At 43.8% G+C, this 18942-nt stretch overlaps 1 protein-coding gene across 8 annotated transcripts in view; it reads left to right on the forward strand.

The window, feature by feature from the left end:
- The first annotated feature begins 782 nt into the window (after window positions 1–782).
- The window catches only part of TGFBR3 (transforming growth factor beta receptor 3), a 187351-nt gene continuing 169191 nt past the window's right edge, over window positions 783–18942 (forward strand). The window contains exon 1 of one of the 8 annotated variants that reach the window (XM_070592193.1): window positions 783–902. The gene's annotated coding sequence lies outside the window, so the exon portion shown is untranslated. Of the gene's footprint in view, window positions 903–1338; window positions 1953–1983; window positions 2122–2596; window positions 2775–18942 lie in introns of those variants that run through there. The other 7 variants (XM_008524419.2, XM_008524420.2, XM_070592190.1 and 4 more) reach the window with 7 other exon arrangements.

Here is an 18942-nt window from a genome sequence, read left to right on the forward strand (position 1 = left end):
GCACATTCGTGGCCCAGGGTTCGCTGGTTCAGATCCCGGGTGAGGACATGGCACCGCTTGTCAAGCCATGCTGTGGTCCCACATATAAAGTACAGGAAGATGGGCACAGATGTCAGCTCAGGGCCACTTTTCCTCAGCAAAAAGAGGATTGGCGGCAGACATTAGCTCAGGGCTAATCTTCCTCAAAAAAGAAAGAATCTCCAATTGGGTGCATTCTCTATGTATAGGTACAAGAGAAAAAGGATGAGAAATACTGCCTCTTCTCTCAAAGAAAGAAAATCCAATAACTTTCCAAGTAATAATAATATGTAATAATATAAGAACCCCCCCATTCCACTCTCCAACATAGTAAAGGCCTAGGACCTTAACACTTCAGAACCGGAAGAGGTCTCCTAGGCCAAGCTCCTCATTTTCTAGAGAAGAAAACGGACTTGGAGAGTTTAAGCCGTTTGTCCAGGGTCCCAGAGCCAGTCTAAGGGCAGAGTTAGGACTGAAGTCTGGTCTCTGAAACCTGTCAGCCCGTGGTCATTTCACCAGCCTGTTGGTAAAACAGTATCCTGTGATTTAAGCATATCTTTTACTACAAAAACGAGGTGTAAACAGGAGTATCAAAGTGGTGTTCTGATTACTGTAGCCGTCAACTCTAGCAACTCTTACAGGTTCCCACGCACCTGTATGCAGGAAGTCGCACGGCCACCAACACCTTCGTTTATATCGCGCCAACCGTAGGCGTTACCGTAGGGTAACGCCAGTCATGCTGACCTAGCTCCTTTATTTGTATTAACGTATTTAGCGAGCAGGACGAACGGCTGGGTAATGCACGCTCAGCTGTTAAAGAGGAGGCAAGACCCCGCGGGAGCCCACCATCAGAGCGCATCTTGAGATAACAGGCAGGACTGGAGGTGGGAAAAACAACCAGGGAAAGAATAAATGTGTGCGTGGGGGGGCTTTGCTAGGGAGTGGGCATGAGGGGGGTGATCAGATTACTGAAGGTTTTAGAACTTTTGTAGCAAGACAGAGGGAACCAAATAAAAATCCCACTCCTCCAGAGAGCCCTGGAAAGTTCAGAGGACCTCGTTTGAAGGAGCGAATCCCTACAGCCCGCGCCTGCGACCCCCGCGCTCTTCTCCGAGGACTGGGACCCCCATCCGCCGCCCCAACCCGGGCGCGCAGCAGCCCGGCGGTTCCGCGCGCTCCTTCTCTTCCTCCCTCCTCGGTCCGAAGGGAAACGCTGGCTCAAGCAGCGCTCGGGGCTCATCCATCGGCCCGGGAGGAAAAGGGGGAGGAGAGAGGAGGCGGGCGGCGGGAGGAGGAGTTTCTCGGCGGCCCGGAGCCCTCGGTGGGGACGCGGAGGAGGAGCGCCCTTCCCCCCGCGCGCTGATTGCTGTGGCGCCCTGCCCGTCCCCGCCCGCGTGTGAGGCAGAGCGGGTGCGCTGGGTCGGCCCGATGGGGGTAATCGAGGGTTTCGGGGACGCGGAGCGGCGCTTTCCTCTTCCCAGTGAGTGAGGGAGGGAAGTCGGCGGCTCCCGTGCCCAGCCACTTTCCCTGCGCGATTCCCGGAGCTCCCTGCAGGAGGTGAAAGTCCCCGGCGGGTCCGGATGGCGTAGTTGCGCCGCGGCGCAGCAGCTGCCTGAGCTCGCCGCCGCCGAGCGCTGGGCGGGGAAACTTTCCTCCGCTTTCCTCCAGCGGGCGGCGGGTGGATCTCCGCTTGACACACCGCCTCCGAGGTACGTGCCGGCCGACCCCGCGGCGCTGCAGCCCGTGCCCGGACGCCCCTACGAGCCCAGCACCCGTCCCGGCGCGGGCTCTGCAGGCTGCGCGGTGCCTGTCGGCGCTGCGCGGGACTCCGTGCCTGTTGCAAGGCCGGGGTCGCTCCAGCCTCCCGGACCCCCGGGCTTGCGGGGGCGGCTTCGGTCCGACAGTGTTTACGCTCCAAGCAGCCGGGACCCGCGGTGCGTGGGGAGTGGCCGCCCCCGGGGGGCAGCCTCGGGGCGATGAGCTGTGCGGGGGAAGACGTCTCCTCCGCGCCTGCCCTCACTCTTCCTCTCCGCAGTTTCTCCTGACCCCAGCGGGGCGCGTCGCCCCCTTCCCACGGGGCGCGTGACAGCGGCGGTGGGAAAGGTTTGTTGTGGGTTTGCACAGTTGCCGCTGCAGAGGCTGCGGCCCCGGCGCTCGCGCACCAGCGTGCGCTGCGCTCCCGGCCGGCCGCGCCCTCGGGGGCTGTGCGGGCGGCGCCGGGCGCTGCAGCGTGGGGTCCCCGCCAGGCGCGACCCCCTGAGCTTGCTAGCCGCCTCACCCAGTTTATTCTGAAGGCCTCTCTTAGCATGTTCACGTAGTTAAAACAAGCTTCGAAGTCGTGGACTGTTGCTAGAGAATCTGGTTGCAGCCTTCTTCTTATTAGGGCATTTGCCCCACTTTCCAGAGTGACATAGAGTAGGGAGCCGGCTTGTCAAGTATGAATTACCTTGACAGAGTAGAATTTACGGGTTTAGTGTCTACAAAAAGAGCTGACAGAAGAAAATCGCTCCATTTCCTTAGTTGCGAAATGGGAATAATAGTGCATGCCTCGTAAGGTTGCTGTGAGGATAGAATGATTGAGTTTATGTAAAGCACTAGAACAGTGCCTGGCGCCGAGCAGCTGCGCGGCCCTTAGCGCTGCTTGTTGGGAGCCCAGCGGCGACCGGGGAGGAGCGGCGAGGCCAGGGACGGTAGGAGGGTCAGACTGACACGGGGAATCAGGTTTTTTTCTGAGCTCCTTCTCCCTTCCAAGAAAGGTAAGTGAGCGGTTTGGGAGGAAGAGAAGTCTGTACAAGTAGCAAAGCACGTGTCCAGACCTTTTATTTTTCCTGAAGTGGTACTTTAGGTTGCTAACAGTTACTTCAGTGTGGAATTAACCATTTCTTTCTGGTAATAATAATAATAATAGCTAACGTTTATTGAACCCAAACTGCGTGCCAGACACTCTCCTAAATGCCTTAGGGACACTGAATCCTCACACCAACTCTGCGGTAAAAACAGTTTAATAGCCCCATTGTACAGATAAGATCCTAGAGGTTAGTTCCTTGCCCAGGTTGTACATAGAACTTTCTGTTGGTTCCGTCTCTCTCCAGAGCTGGTTTAGGCACTCAGCAGAGAGCAGCAAGTGCATCAGATTCCGAGTGTTTTCTCCCATGCTTCAGCTTCCCATGTGAGTTGAACACATCTCTCTTGAAACAGGGATAAGGTACCTGTGATTAATTTAGGTGATATCCTTTCTGGAGTGCCAAATTGCAGCACCTCTGAAACTGGCTCCAAGTAATTATAAGTAGAACTGTGGTTTGTATTAATTAATTCAGATCTTAATTCTTAATTTCTTTGATGAATTCTCCAGACATTGCTGGTCAGCATTACTTGGCTTCCTTAGGAAACAGCTTGGGGTTGGCACAGGAGGCAGGGAAATAATTCTTACCCCCTTAAGGGCTATTAAAGTGAAATTGATTTCATGCCATTGTGTCAGTTAAAGGATGTTGCTCTGTTTCTCAGTGTTCTCTGCTTTTGGCTTTAATTCTGCATTGTTTAGTGTTTCAAGGCTTCAGCATATTTTCAGCCCTTCAGTTTGTCTTTGTCATCCGTCCACTTTAATTTTTCCTGTTTTGATGGAATCTGACCATTACATGGCAGCTTTGCTTAACAACTGTTGATCCAGCTCATGTTTTTTAGATATAAAAATCACCAACTTACTTTTGAACCCCTGCACTTCAAAAGGCGGCCCCTGGGGAATTCATTGTTATTTTGAATATTAGCCAATAGGGGGAGCAGAACACTGTTGATGTCTGTGAGGCAAGTAAGCCAGTTTTTAGGGTATTAAACATACATTTCAGAAATGGAAAATGTGGCTTTATCTAGCAAAATAATCAGGTTGCTTTTTGAATTTACAGTAGAGAACTGGGTTTAGTTTCAACTGATTAAGAATGAACTTGAGGACTGGGCCTGTATGTTGGATGTATGTCAAGAACTCTCTGGTGGCTGGACAGATATTAAATGCACACATATGTGGGGTTTTTCCATTTATTTTCCTTAAGAAGTGTATGTAAAATGATTTTGTGTACTTTGAGTAATATTTCAAATTATCTAGGAGAACTGGGAGTCCAGAGAGATGCACTGTGAATCCTATTGTAATGACCATCATTTGTCTTTTATAGAAAACTGGATATAGTGACTTTGTTCTCAGGGACGTTGATGCACTCACAATCCTGTCATTATCATTTTTCATTAACATCTTCCAAGTGCAAGACAATAAGGGATTGTTATCCTGAGTAACAGCATTTCTATTCCCGTGTGTTCTTCAGAGGCTTATATTTTAGCTTATTAATGGTTCAGAAGTCTGTTTGTCTGGTATAGGTGTGATGTGTCTATGGACACTCATACCTGTAAATGTAATGTGAACAATATTTAAGAATTAACACGCTTGGAAAAACAGTTAAACTGACTTTTAAAAAAGGTTTCAATCTTTGCAGTTTTGTAGGCCAGTTTCCTTTCTTGTGTGTCAGAAAGTATGGACTTAACTTTATTTCATTTACCAAGTTAGGGTCCAGTGGATCCTATTTTAAAATAACCCTCACATTCAGTCCTATCTTTCTAAATCTCAGCATTGCATTTACACTTCAGAGTAGCATTTCATTTAGGCTCTTTAGCATTTAATTTAGTCTTCCATGCTTTCATCTAGTTTACTCATTCAGCAAATATTTATCAACCCCCAACTCCCTAATAGGCTTACGTTCCTGGTCTTGGAGTTTGGCAAATTCGCTGTCCTCCCTCAGCCCTCTGATAGCAGGGGGCCAAGATGCCTTAAGGCTTCCTAGGGCTTTGTCATGGAAAGCCTTTATAGATTGACAAAATTGGTTTGCTTAAAGGAAAGTATTGTTCCATTCTTTTTTAAGACTCAAAGGAATTAATCTTTCCTTTTTGCATGCAGACTTGGTTGTATCTTGTAAAAGTCAGGTGACTCTTTCTTTTCTGAGGGTCTAAACATCCAGGGAACTCAACTGTCCTTTGACTACAAAGAAGATGATTACTTCTTTAGTACCTAACTGATGACCCATTTCCTGGGATCATCAATCTGTGGAAAATTGTGACTTTACCTTTTAAGCTTAACAGAACAGTTGAAATTTAGAGGAGGACTGGTAAGTATTATATTGCTACAGTATTTTTCCTGGAATATTTGCTGTGTGGTCATTTTGAATTACCCCTGTTCTTGATAATCCATTTTGAAATGTATTTTTTTCTTTTTTCATTGCTGTTAGACAGAAACTAATTATAATTGTCAGATTCATTAGTTAATGAGGACAGTTTCTATTTTTTTCTTTTTCTTTACTCTTAACAGTTATTTTTATAATGATTTTATTGCTGTTTCAGTCTGTCCACTGGAGCATTTTTCTTGTGTTTTTAAACTTCTTTTGAAATTTTGAAACTTAAAAAATGTTAACTACTTTTTGACCCTTGCGTTACTCAAGTTAGATAAATGTTTTTAGGGGTCTTTAACTTAAAGGCAGTCTCCTGTTGCCTCTAGGAACATGGACAGTTTGGAATATAAAAGAGTGAATCCAGGGCGTTGGTGGCTTTGGGAGAAAATGACCGCACCAAGATCCATGGCAGTGATTTCTCTGGTTCTGTATCTTCAGAGTAACACTTAGAATGATAGTATTGTCTTTTTGTAGCATTTCGTAAAAGACAAGCTATTGCTAATTTGTTTGGTTTCTAGTTAAGCTGAAATACATCAACACTGCTTGGAAGGGCTTTACAAAAAAGGATTTGGGTCCATTTCCTGGGCTCTGTCCATTTCTAGATTTCTTGTTTTCTATTTTTTGAAATAACACATTTGCTTGTTAACTGACATTGAGCTTGATTTTCCTCTCGTGCAAAGTCTTTGCTTAAGATTTAGCACAGATTTCTGAGCATTCTTCCTTCTCTTAGAGAATAATGATTTTTATCTCTTAACCAAGATGTGTGCAATATTTAGTATTTGAAGCAACATTCATAAAAATTCTGCTTGAGGCCACTCTCATTTGGATCTTGTTCTACGTTTTTTATTTTTCAGTTTTCCGAGCCAAACATCAAGATGTAACAGGCTGCAACTATGGGTATACTCACAAGGGGTGGAGACCGTATTTAAAATCGAGATGATTCCTGAAGGTCTGCACCCATGCCCTCAGGCCTTCCTGATCTCTCCTGCTGTAAGATAATTGTAGGGGGCTGGCCCAGTGGCACTGGGGTTAAGTTCACATGTTCCGCTTCTCTGGTGCCGACATGGCACCACTTGGCAAAAGCCATGCTGTGGCAGGTGTCCCACGTATAAAGTAGAGGAAGATGGGCATGGATGTTAGCTCAGGGCCAGTCTTCCTCAGCAAAAATAGGAGGATTGGCAGTAGTTAGCTCAGGGCTAACCTTCCTCAAAAAAAAAAAAAGAAAAAAGAAAAAGATAATTGTAGGAAAAAAGTTTTTGTCTGGTGTTTGTGCTGAAGGCTTCTTCAAGTCTGGGAGGAGGACTGAGTGATAGTAGAGCCTGGCAAAGTTCATTTTTAGCGTTTAATGTTAAATTGTTGCCACAGTAATAATTTGGAATTAAGTCTGAAATGTTAGCTCTATCTTCACTTTAAGAAAAAGGATGGAAATGCAGAAGCATATACTCTCCCTGACTCTTAGATACTGGGCTCTGGAGGAAAGGAGGTCAGAGTTGGGTGCTGTTTGCAGAAGAAGCACCTGTCCATCCATCCTTCTGAGCACATAATCCATTTCCATGGTACAGCCTGAAGGTCAGGTTTTTGTGTGAAATTGCAGATGGGCCATTTGTAAAAACACATTTAAGTTGATTAGTCCTTGAAAAAATGATCTTCAGAAAACAGTTTTTACAGATAATAGTCCCCGAGCTCCCCTGTTGATCAGATTGCCCTGGGAGAAGGTCTGTGGTTTTTAGCAGAGCTGTGGATTTCTTTTTTTATTCTTATTATACTCTTATTAGTGGAAACTTGATGAGTACTTAATTCAGTTTGGTGTGGGAAAAGATTCCTTTTTGGGAGTATCATTCTGTTAGCGTTTTTAGTGATTTATGTGTTTGGACAGTATGAAATTGGTCATTAGATGCAAAAATACACGGGTGGCTATTTGCAAATTTCATTTCATAATTAACTATGATGATTGCTGGAGCAGAATGTGGCTTTTTTTTTTTCATCCTTGGAAGGTTATTTGAGGTCAAATACTTAGACTCTAATCTCAAAGCCTTGTGTTTGTGTGGTCCCTGAAGTACTTTTGTGTGATACACCCTGTGTTGTTATGAGTTATCTCTTTTCTGGTTTTTTCTTTAAAACAAAACATATTCAACACAAAATTCTCTTCTGACTGTCCGTAAAGAATAAATGTCTCATTTTGTTATATTAAACTTTGTGCAATTGGTTGTCAAATTGCATCTAACTTTGAGGGAAAGTACCCCTGACTCATTACATACATTTTGCATCATTGCAGTGTAAGGTCTCCCCTATGTGTGTGGGAGAAGTTTCTGATCTTCTAAATGGCTATGTTTACTATTGCTGGTCTCTCTCTTTTTTAGAGAAAAAAGCCTTTCTGAGCCGACATTCCTCTTAGTTTTCTTATTTTTCTGTTTTTCTAGAGATTTTACTTGTATTCATGATACACCATCTGAATCATGAAAAATACTTAGGCTAACAACAAATTTTGTGAAGACACACCTGTCTTTTTGTTTTGAATCCATCACATTCTCCATTCCCGTTGCTGCCCAGCCGCTGGATGCAACATGTTTTTGACGCAGGAACCAGGGGAAGGATGACCTACTTGATAGATTTCACATTTTTTCGTATTTATGCCTTTTTCAGTTTGTGGCATTTTTATTATTAGAGTGGTTGCTTTCTGAGATATTCCAGGTTTTAATTTCATCCAGTGTCTGGGCTAATAAGGAGGTTTCCTATAGAACCAGTTCTACTAGATTCTTAAAAATAGTTCCAGAAAGTATCCCATATAGATACCTTGCTGGGTAGGGCTTTTGATAATGTTCGAATGGGAGAGAGCTGAACACAAAGCAGGAATCCACTTAGTTTAACTGGTTAGGGAGGTTGGGAAAGGGGAGGGGAGTGTCTAATGTGTTAGGGGAAAATTCACTTTTGCATAATAATGGATTTAAATATTTTCCTTGGCATTACATTTCAAGTAGGTATATAGGTAAGAGGTTTGCAAAAGAAATTTTGCTAAGGTTGAGATTCTGTAGTTGGCAGCTCTTAGAACCCTGAAGATCCTGTTCTCTGAAGCCAGGAAAAAGCAATCTGTTTCCAATTATATATCACAAAAATAGGGAAATTAAGCCAAGAAAAATGATCATTTGGGGGTTGGATTGTTTTTTGTAGAGGGTAAAGGAGAAAGGACTGTAGATGCACATTTTAAAAAGTCTGTTAGTTTTTCTGTTGGCTTTCAAATTTTTCTAAGCGTTCTATATTGGAAATTAAGAATAATTTTGGGATTAAAGACTCTCCTCCTTCAGCTCGTTTTTTGCTTCTCAGAAAGCAGACAGAAGAACAGGCAGCTTCTGCTGACACTAAGGAGTTTGGTCCCAGTGTTCTGGGTCCCGGCTGGTGTTTTTGGTAAAGCCTTTTCCTGTGTGAAGGTGCCGCGTTATGGGCTCCCAGGGTCAGGCCAGGTTGTTGGTGCTATGTTTTTTTGTTATACTTTTTACCATGCTTTGAGCAGAAATGTAGTCCCTGCTGCTTAGCGTTATTCTGCTAAGAGAGAAAGACTAGGGATGCTAGTGTGAGAAGAATATGGAGGTGAGAAGCCTAACTGGAAGTTGGATGAGTGCGTGTGACTATTGTCCTCAGCACTTAGCAGAAGCAACTGGCCTTTTCTGAATGCCGGCTGCTAGTTTCAGGATTAGTGGTCCCACGAGACCCAGGTGTTAACTATGAAATCTCCTTTCCACCATCAGCAGATCACCACCAGCAGATTAGTTCCTGTTTCTCACACCTTACACCTCCACAGTGTGTTGAATAAAACTTTCCTGATGGTACAGAATCTTTGATAACACAGAGCCTGTCAGGGCGAGTGGTATTTAGCTCTTGGCTCTTTTTTTTCTCACCTCCCATTAACTTCTTGCCCTGTGGCTGGTGGGCTCCCACGCCCACCACACCGTGACAGGGTGCTAGAAAAGGTGCAAAGTGCAAAATTCCGGGCTCCTGTTCAAAAGTCAGCATCTTTGCTGACCTCTCTGATATGTTTGCTGCTTCACTCTCCTCTTTTCCCACGTGTTATCATCTTGGTTTCCCTGGAACTACTTCTGGTTTTCCCCTTACCTTCTGGATCTCTCTTCAGTGCATGTGCTGGCATTCTCCCAGGTCCCATTTTCCCTTCTCGTCTCAGTCCAAGTTTAGTTACTCGTATTTCCGTGCCTCAGTGGTCTCGTCTATGGCAGTAACTCCCAGTTTTATATTTCATACCCTTATTTCCAGTGGCCACCTGGTTGTTCTGTAGGTATTTCTGTGAAGACTAAGTCCAAAACCCAACATACTATTTCTCTGGTCCCCAGTCTCAACTCCTTTATTTCCCATGTCAGTAAATGGCACCAGTTATCAAGCGAGGAGCCTCAGGCATGCTTAACTTCCTTCTGGTTTTTTCCTCGAGCTGAATCACACAGATCCCACTGTGGCTTACTGTTAGCAGCTCTCAATTGGCATTTTCTTCTCCATTTCCAAATCATCATCTCACCTGGACTATTGCAGGCATCTTCTATCTAGTTGGTTCTCCTGGCTTCAGCATCTGTCTCCACTTAGTCATTAATTTTGGTTGGTACCTTGTAGAACATAGATCTGTGTTTTCATTTCTTGCATTTTCAAAGTCTCTGCTGTTCCATTATCCTTGGCATGGGGTGTCCGGTTATCAGCAGTGTAGCTCAGCCTGCTTTTTCAGCTATTTTCCCTCTGTTTCCTCCATGAACCACACTATACCAGACTCCTGAGGTTTCCCAATCACGCCTGTGCTCTCATACCCTGTTCCTTTTGTACTTGCCCCTCCTCCTCTTCTCTGGTGGTCTTCTCCTTACTTGTCCAGCCTGTCTCCATTGTCAGCTTCTCTGGTGAGGCTTCTCCTGTCAGATTGCTTCTTCCCTTAATTTCTCTTACGGCACTTCTCCTGCTGCCTCGTGAGAACTTATTTTCTTTCTCTGCCAGATTGTGGACTTCCCTAGAGCGGGATTGTGTCTTATCATCTTTGTGTTCTGGGTGTGCGGCATGGAGTTGGCATGAAATATCTCTTGTCAAGTTAAATTCTTCAACTCAGTTCCACTTCAGTGAAAGTTTTGAGAAAAAATCAAGCTTACAGTTGATATAAATTATACCTGTAGAAAGGACAAAGGAAATCAATTCAGAATCATAGAGTTTAGGGCTAGAGTGGGGCTTAGAAGTGATCCTCTTTAAGTCCTTCTAATGATGAGAATAACTCGGTACAGAGAGGTTAGGTGACCTGTCCAAGATCACACGGCAGAGAGTAGTTCTTCCGTCTGCCCCTTTGCGATATTCTCCACCCCGTAGCCAGAATGCCCTTGATAAAACCTAAGTCAGATCCTGTCATTCCTCTGCTTAAAACACTCTACTGTTCCTGTCTTTTTCAGAGTAAAAACCAAACTCCTGACAATGATCTGTGAAGCCGTACAACCAGCCGCTGACTCTCTTGCCTGTTACCTCTTTGACCTCACTCCTCGACTCTTTGGCTTGCTCACTGTGCTCCAGCTGCTTGACCTGCTTGCTGTTCCTTGAGCCTGCCACACGTGCTCTGTCTCAGGGCCTTTGCACGTGCTGTTGTCTTTTCTTAGAATGTTTTTCTCCCAAATATCTACAGAATTCACTTCCTGTAGGTTCTTACTCAAAGAAACACACCAAACCAAAGACCCCCAAATACGTCCTTTTCCTCTTCTCTGCTTTGTTTTCTTAGTATTTATCTCTATTTCGTAGAATTATGCATCTTGTTTATAGCCTTTGTCCCCTGACTAGAATGTAAGCTCCACGAGGGCAGGGATTTTTTTTGTTTTATTCCCTGTTGAATCCTCACACCTAGAACAGTCCTAGCGCTGAACAGGCACTTGATAAATATTTGTTGGATGAATAAATAACTGAAAAGAAACAAGACTTTGTGGATTTCTTATAACTCCAGTTGAATGTACACTTAGGGCATTAAAAAGGGAACACCGTCAGGTCCGTCTGGAGGAAGGAGAATCTGATTTTTAAAAATCCTCATTCAAGACCTGTCAGACTGGAACACTGACCTCTTTTTAATTGTCTGACTCGAAGCAGCAACCGTGGGCTCTCCCCAGCCTTACAAGTGGTTTGGGAAGGCTCCCATTTTACCTCTGACAGGCTTGGGCTTGCTGTGGTTTCTCTCTGCTTGCGGTTTACCCTTTAACCCATTGGGCTACAAAGATGAAAAGCAAACACAGCGTTAAAGAAAAGAGCTGGGGGAGAGGGTATGGGGCAGAGGAGCAGAATTTTCTTGTCACCCTGACATCTTCCCTTGGCTCCGGGCCCATCTGGAGTGCTGCTCACTGTATCTTCTAGAGTTGCTTTGGGGCTGTGTTCTAAGGAACAGTGTGGAGACGGCCGGGTCAGATGACTCTTGAGTTTTGCTTTGATGTTCTAATCTCTTTGAAAAGAAATGTTAAGTTTAGATAAAAAGGACATTGGAGAAAGGATTTTTTAAAATTAAATTACAGTCCTAATTTTGAAGAGAGCTTTTAACTCTTCTCAAGACAGAGGGTTGCAATTGAAATTACCACTTGCTTCTGTCAGTGAGGCGTCAAGACTGGAATCTGGTCCTAGGAAACCAATGACTTAAATCCACAGGGCAGTAAATTACACTTCTGAAGAAGCTTCTGCTTCTTGGGGGTCGGGGTTATGTTGAACGAAGAGCTAATTTATATTAGCTTAGCAGTGATGTTAGAGTGATTTGCCTCCTGCTCTTTTTGTGATAACATCAGTGTGGTTCCTCCAGAGCACTCCTGGTCAGGACAGGAAGCCCAGCCATGGAAGTCAAAGGCTTACGTGGAAGTTATTGGCCGTGTGCAAAGCCAGCAGCATAATTTAACCTTGGGGTTTAAAACTATCCAACTGAAAATAGATTGTCTTAAATGGAGCTGTTATCAATGACCTAGCTGAAAATCGTAGCTACCATTTCCTGAACTCTAAGAACATAGTAGATATAAAGTGCTTTACATGTTATTAATTGACTTAATCCTCATAACAACCACGTTAGGGAAATGGAATGATTATCTCTACCTTACAGATGAGGCATGGAGGTGTTTAGTACATTACTCACAGTTACACCTCTAGGAAGAGGCCGGGCAGGGATTTGAACTCAGGTAAATTGGAGGAGTTCCCACACTTTCCACTCTACTATACTCCTACAGCACACCAAGTGTGCTTTCACCGCAGGGCCTTTGCACTTGCTCGCCTTACTGCCTTGGGGATGCTTTTCCTTCAGATACTGTCATAGATCTGTCTCTCACCTCTGTTCTCAAATGTTACTTCATCTAAGAGGCCTTCACTGATTCCACTGTGTGTGTGAGATGGTCTTCCCCTCACACCACCAAGCAATTCTCGGGCACCCGCAGGGTATATGAGAATTCAAATCAATTCTGACACTATTTACTGTCTCCCCAGAGAGAGCGCATTAGATTCCACAGTTTCAGGGCTCAGTCCCACAAGACTTCCCTCTACTTCAGATGCCAGTTGCAAGCCCAGGTTGTCACCTGTGCTTCTGACCGACCAGCTACAGATTGGAGGTTCCAACACCCCCTGCCTTGGGTTCAATTATCTTGCTAGAGAGGCTCACAGAACTCAAAGAAACAGTTTATTTATTAGCTTCGCGGTTTATTGTAAAAGCGTATAAGTCAGGAACAGCGGGATGGAAGAGATGCGTAGGGCAAGGTGTGGGGGAAGGCTGTGGAGCCTCCTTGCCTGCTGCCAGGATGCCACTCTCCCCACATCTCCACCTGTTCAACCTGGAAGCTCTCTGAACGCCAGCCTTTCGCATTGTTATGGAGGCTTCATTGCATACACGTGGTTGATTAAATCACTGGCCCTTGGAGATTGATTCACCCTCTAGCCCCTTAGAGATGGGCGAGGTGGGACTGAAAGTTCCAACCTCTAGTCACATGGTGAGCTCTCCTGGCCACCAGCCCCATCCTTGGGTGGGGTCCACAAGTCACTTTACTAACATAACAAAAGACGCATTGATCTCTCATCACTGAAGAAATTCCACGGGTTTTAGGAGCTCTGTACCAGAAATGGGGATGAACACCAAATATGTATTTCTTACTATAAATCACAATATCACACCTTCTGTGACCATCCCATCTTAAATAACTTCCTTCCTCTCATCACTCTCTCTGCTTAATCTGCTTTATTTTTCTCTCATAGGATTTAAACCACCGCTTGACGCATTATCTATTTGTTGTCTGTCTCTCCCATTAGGAGGTAAACTCCTTGCAAACAGTGTCATGTTTAGTTCACTGCTGTGTCCCCAGCTCCCTACACAGTACAAGGTGCATGGTAGGTGCTAGTAAATGTTTGCTGAGTGAATGAATGAAGTAAAATGAGACTGCTGATTGAGCCTTGCTTCCCTGGTTTCAAAACAAAATAACTTATCCCTAATGTCAGATCTAATCAGCCCACCCACTACCAGCAGGTGACTCTGCAGTGGAGGGGCTCCTGTTGGTAGTGTTTAGAGCATGGGCCGTGGAGGCAGACAGACCAGGGCTCGTATCCTGGTGCCAGGACTTATTAGCCGGCCATCTTGGGCTTGTCTAGCATTGTGAAGCTTCACTTTTCTCACTGTAGAGTGGAGTAAAGGACATCCATCTCCTTGGGTTGTTGAGAGGCTGAAATGAGAACTTGTGAAAAACACAGTAAGCGCTCAATAGATGGTAGCTGAGATGTTTTGTGGGGTCAGAAGAAAGCAGGATGTTAGCCTGTAATAGGAAGGGGAATGAAGTGTAAACACATGAACGAGCACAGAGTAATTACAAAGCAGCATGCGGACAAGTCTTGGCTGTGCTGCTAACTAGCTATGTAACCGTGGGCCACTCATTGAGCCTTTCTAATTCTTGGTTTGTTAATCTGTAAAATTAAAGGGTTGGAGTAGATGTTATCTATTTCTAACATTCTGAGTTGGCTCTGAGTGGAAGATAACATGGAACAAATTATACACGCATTTTGAGGAGACGGAGTGTTCACAGTGGGATGGGATCAATCAGAAGGGGCTTTTGGAATGAGGTGAGGGGACTGAGTAGAGTTCATGGAGTTTGAAGAATAGAATAAAAACGGCAGTTTTGATAACATGGGCAGATCTGATAAAATTCAGGTTATGTATATGCTTACATTGCTTGGAAGATAATTCACTTATATTTTTTGTTTATATAAGTTATATTAAAAATGGCGAATATAGCGTTAGTATTTTATTTGCACTTATGTTGTCAAGTTGAGTGTTTTTTTAGATAATACTTTCCAGTTTTAAGTCATTCCTGCTAGCCATTGTATGATCATATATTTCAAATTTCCACAAGTGTGTTTAAGTCTCATGGGAGGGAGTCAGGATTAGTTATTGGTCCATATAATGACAGTTATAATTAAGGTATAGAATAAAAGATTTTCTCTTCAATCTCCTCATATTAGAGATGAAGAAATTAAAGCCCAGAATGAAGTGTGACTTGTCTGAGCTTATAAAACATGTTAATGCCAGAACTCCAGCCTCTCCTCTTACTTTGAGACTGCCCTGGGGTACAGGTTCTTTCAGATATACAACTCTTATTTGTTGGTTTATCATTTCTTATTGAGAAATGTTATGATAATTCACCAGCCTTCCACACTACTTTTAATTGTAATGTATACAATAGAATTTTATACTTGCTATCCATTATGGTGCCTGTATCGGATCCTTACTATGTGCCAAGTCGTGAGCTAGGTACACTCATCTCTCTAGAGTGAACAGATGAGTGCGAGAGCCATACCTGGAAGGAAATAGTTACATGAAGATTTACCTGCAGGGTTGAATTGCACTACATTCCAGGTGTCCAAGTTTTTAACTTTGTCCAAGGGAATCATAGAAAGCTTGCTTAAAGGAGTAATGCTTACGCTGAGACCTAAGATGTTGGAAAGTGGCTATGTTGGGGGGACAGTGGAGCGTCACTGAATTGTAACACAGTGAACATCACTTCTGGAAGCTAAGGCTTCTTCCTTTTGTGGGACTGAATTGAGGGGAGTGTGGTGGAGCATGCAGAGGATGAGGTCGGACTAAGTAGGCAACGTCTAGTGGGCAGCCATTGAAGGGTTTTAATTCCTCGTGTTTCACATGGCTGGGCTGTTGAATCATTTTCTTATACTTGCTGTCCCACATTGTGGTACCTCCATTGGATGCTGATTTATGCCAAGAGATGAGCTGCTTGGGCTGCTGAGCCCTTTCCTTACCAAATAATATGAGTTGAATAATTGAAATGTATCTTTTGAGGGACTCCCCCCATGCCACCAGAGAAATAATTTTCTATTGGAAGTCAGTGAAAGGAGTAAAAAAATGGGCTTAAGTGTAATTAACACAATAGTCTGTTGCTGGAGGGTTTATTCTGAATTCATGTATTTGCAGAATCCCTGTGAATATAAACAAACATGTAAATCAAAAGTTTTAGTAAATTACTGTATATCGTAGCAAATAGTCTGCTAGAGGTCGGGTAGATGTAGCTCCGTAGAAGATTTTTTCAATGGCCTGGTACTTGCTGGCTGGCTGGCCTCCTGAGACTATTCAGATGTGCTGAATTTTGCTGGAATAATTGCAGCGTCATGATTTAATAAGCCCTTTCGGTGGTAGCTGATTCCTCACTGCAGGTAGCCTGGTTGGTTTGGTGGCAGTGCCAGGCTGAGTTCCGCAGCCCCCTGGCTACCCCCCCTGATGCTAATTTGGAATCATGAGGTGGAACTGAGGAGGGCCACGCAGCCAGATCCCTGTAACTTATACCAGAGATGTTGAAGTGGTAGCTTTGCCACCCTTTGGGAAAAGCTTTACAATGTTATGATTTATCTTTTGGACTCATATCTCTTGTATTGAGTTAGGAATCATTGCTTTTTGGTGATGGAGGGAATTTTTGAAATTCTAGATGATAAAGTCTAATCCCCAAATTAATACAAACTGATCTAAACTGCTGTTTATATTATCTCGCTGCTGGTAGTTTGCTTGGTTTTCTGAAAGTCTAGTTGCATTTTACCCATCAAAACTCCAATGACTATTATTTTAAAAAAATGTACTGTGTGGGCCAGGTATTGTTTTAGGTACAATGCCCATATTCTGTCTCGTACATTACAATCAGAATATCATCACCATGTTACAGATGAGGGGTGGTGGAGGTTACATGACTTGTCCAGTGTAACACATCTGGCTGGGTAAGCCCGGTTTGGAATCCCCCAGGTAGAGTTCTCTATTAATTGTAGCTTAGAATCATAAGCAACAGAGATCTTTAGATACACAAATATTAAAGGTGAAAGGTGGTTCCTGGAATATTGCAAGAGTGGGTAAAAAGTCCATCCTATTTTGTGAACTGGAACGAAACATGGTCTTTTACAACCTTGTGAAATGTCTTCATTCCCACCCTCCCCTTTTTACTGGATTTTGCTTGGGTGGTAAGGTCTGTTGTGTTTGGGACAGACAGAAGGACTTTTAAGGACTGACTGAAGGTCAGCCCCAAGGAAGCCAAGCATGCTGGGGCCAGAGATGTGTTGGTCACACTCTCAGCCCAGGAGCGAGGGTGGGCCAGGCCCTAGAGGTACAGGGGAGAGTGGAGTCCAGCTTCTCTGCACATCCTGTTTCTTTTGTGCCTCCTGCCTCTCTTCGCACTGAGTCTTTGTGTGGAATTTCTGCCCATAAGTGTAGGTATTTCAAGAGCGATCCTCCTTTTTCTCCTGCCACTGGCAGCCACAGAATGTTGGCACTTTACTGTTAGGCCTCAGGATAATAATCCCCTTTAGGAGAGGCAGCCTGCTAATGGTAAATAATAACTTTTATACTGTACACGTACAATGTCATTTGATTCTTACAACAACCTTATGATGTAGGTAAGCTAAATTTGTTATTATCTTCTTACAATGAAGAAACTGAGACTCTGTTCTGATCTAAACCACCTTTCTTGTCTGACCTGCTGCTGTAAGAAGCTTAACTGATCTTCCGTGACTCTGAGCTCCCTTCAGTCTGTTCTCCACACAGTACTCAGAGAAATCTTTAAAAACCCAGTCGGATCACACCACTTCCTCTTGAACCTCATTCCTGTCCTTTCCCGTTTGTTTAGCTTTGCAGCCATGCTCCCTCCTGTGTCGGGGATCTGTAGGGGCTCCTCTACCTCCTCACCTGGCCTCTTCAACCTCTGCTTATCCTTCAGGTTGTAGATACTTTTCCTTTAGAGCTCTTATCATAGTGTGTAGTTGTATATTTGTGATTATTTGTTTATCTCACCAGACTTTAAGCCCATGAAGGCAGAAAACATGTCTCTTTGCTTGGCCCGTATATCCCCATTGCCTGGCGTGGAGTAAGCAATGAATATAGATTTCTTGAAGGAAGAGATGAAGGTCAGGAAATGAAATATCTTGCCTAAAGTAGTAAATGGCATGACTTTACTAGAATATAAGCTCCATGAGGGCAGAATTGGGGCTCCTGTTTCCACTGCTATATCTTTGGCATCTTCAACAGTGCCTGGCACATGGTAGTAAATATTTGTTGAATATTGGTTGTGCTTGGATGCAGTTCCAAAGATTTCTTATCCAAATCCAAGACTTTTCCCCTCTTTGTGCCAAATCTTTCTGAAAATGGGGATTTGGAATTAGCCAGTTTCTCTGTGTAGTAGAGAAATCTGAGAGTTGTGTTGTGACTCAGTAAGGTGGCTTTGCTTTCTCTGTGTACAGGTCTCAAAGGGCATCCAAATGTCATCAGACAAACAACAGTATCTGTTCTACATCCTGTACACCCCTTTCTACAGGCTGCCAAGCTAGATATTGATGTCATCCATCCTGCCTCTTCTAAATCCCCTGAATAACATGTTGATAGCCATCAGAACAATTTCTCTACCAGTTTTTGTTTAACCATTTGCAGACTTAACAGTATATTTTTCTCCAAAAAATTCACTTAAATGGCAGACTAGAAACATTTTAATGATCTGTCAGAAAACCCATTTCATGTTTAAGGTATCAGCAACTATGGTGTTATTTACTATTTGAGTTTAGGGAATGGTAATTTTTTTATTTCACTCAATATTTCTCTGTTCTTAAGATCTTCAAATTTGTTGAATGTTTTCCTGATTGGGGACTGAACAGTCTCAGCATTAAGATATGACAATGCGTAGGTTTGTGCTTCATCTTGCCCTTTGCCTTTTCAGAGAACTTGGAGTCAGACAGTATTACCAAGGATTGTTTGTTTATTATAGCTGCCACCCACAGTCCTGAAGTCAAATCACAGTTTGTGATCAGTAATGATTGGTGCAGAGTGCATATGGCAAGATGGAAGTACCAATGTCTGATGGCAGCCGTGACAGTCTTTCCCCTTTCTTGGAAAAAACGTTCTGTTTTCAGAGATTGAATATTGAGGGGGAGAAAATAGAAAATGGTTCCTAGTTTTTGATGACAGACCTTCAGCTGGGAGGTAGAGTGCTGGTCATGGAAAGATCTGCTTTCTAGTCTTGACTCTGCCGTGTTATTTTGGCAAGTGCTGGTCTTGGGGATTGAGCTCCCCTTCATCAATGACGTCATGTTGACCTCTTCCAACTTTAAGGGCCATTCATATCTCTTTAGCATGTTAATTCTTTTAATTGAGAAATTGATTGACTACAAGTTAATTGTATGTTAATTCTTATTTTGATAATCTTATATAGCTGGTTTTGTTAGCCAAGAA

Source organism: Equus przewalskii, chromosome 24 (assembly GCF_037783145.1).
Source record: "Equus przewalskii isolate Varuska chromosome 24, EquPr2, whole genome shotgun sequence".
Classification (NCBI taxonomy): domain Eukaryota; kingdom Metazoa; phylum Chordata; class Mammalia; order Perissodactyla; family Equidae; genus Equus; species Equus przewalskii.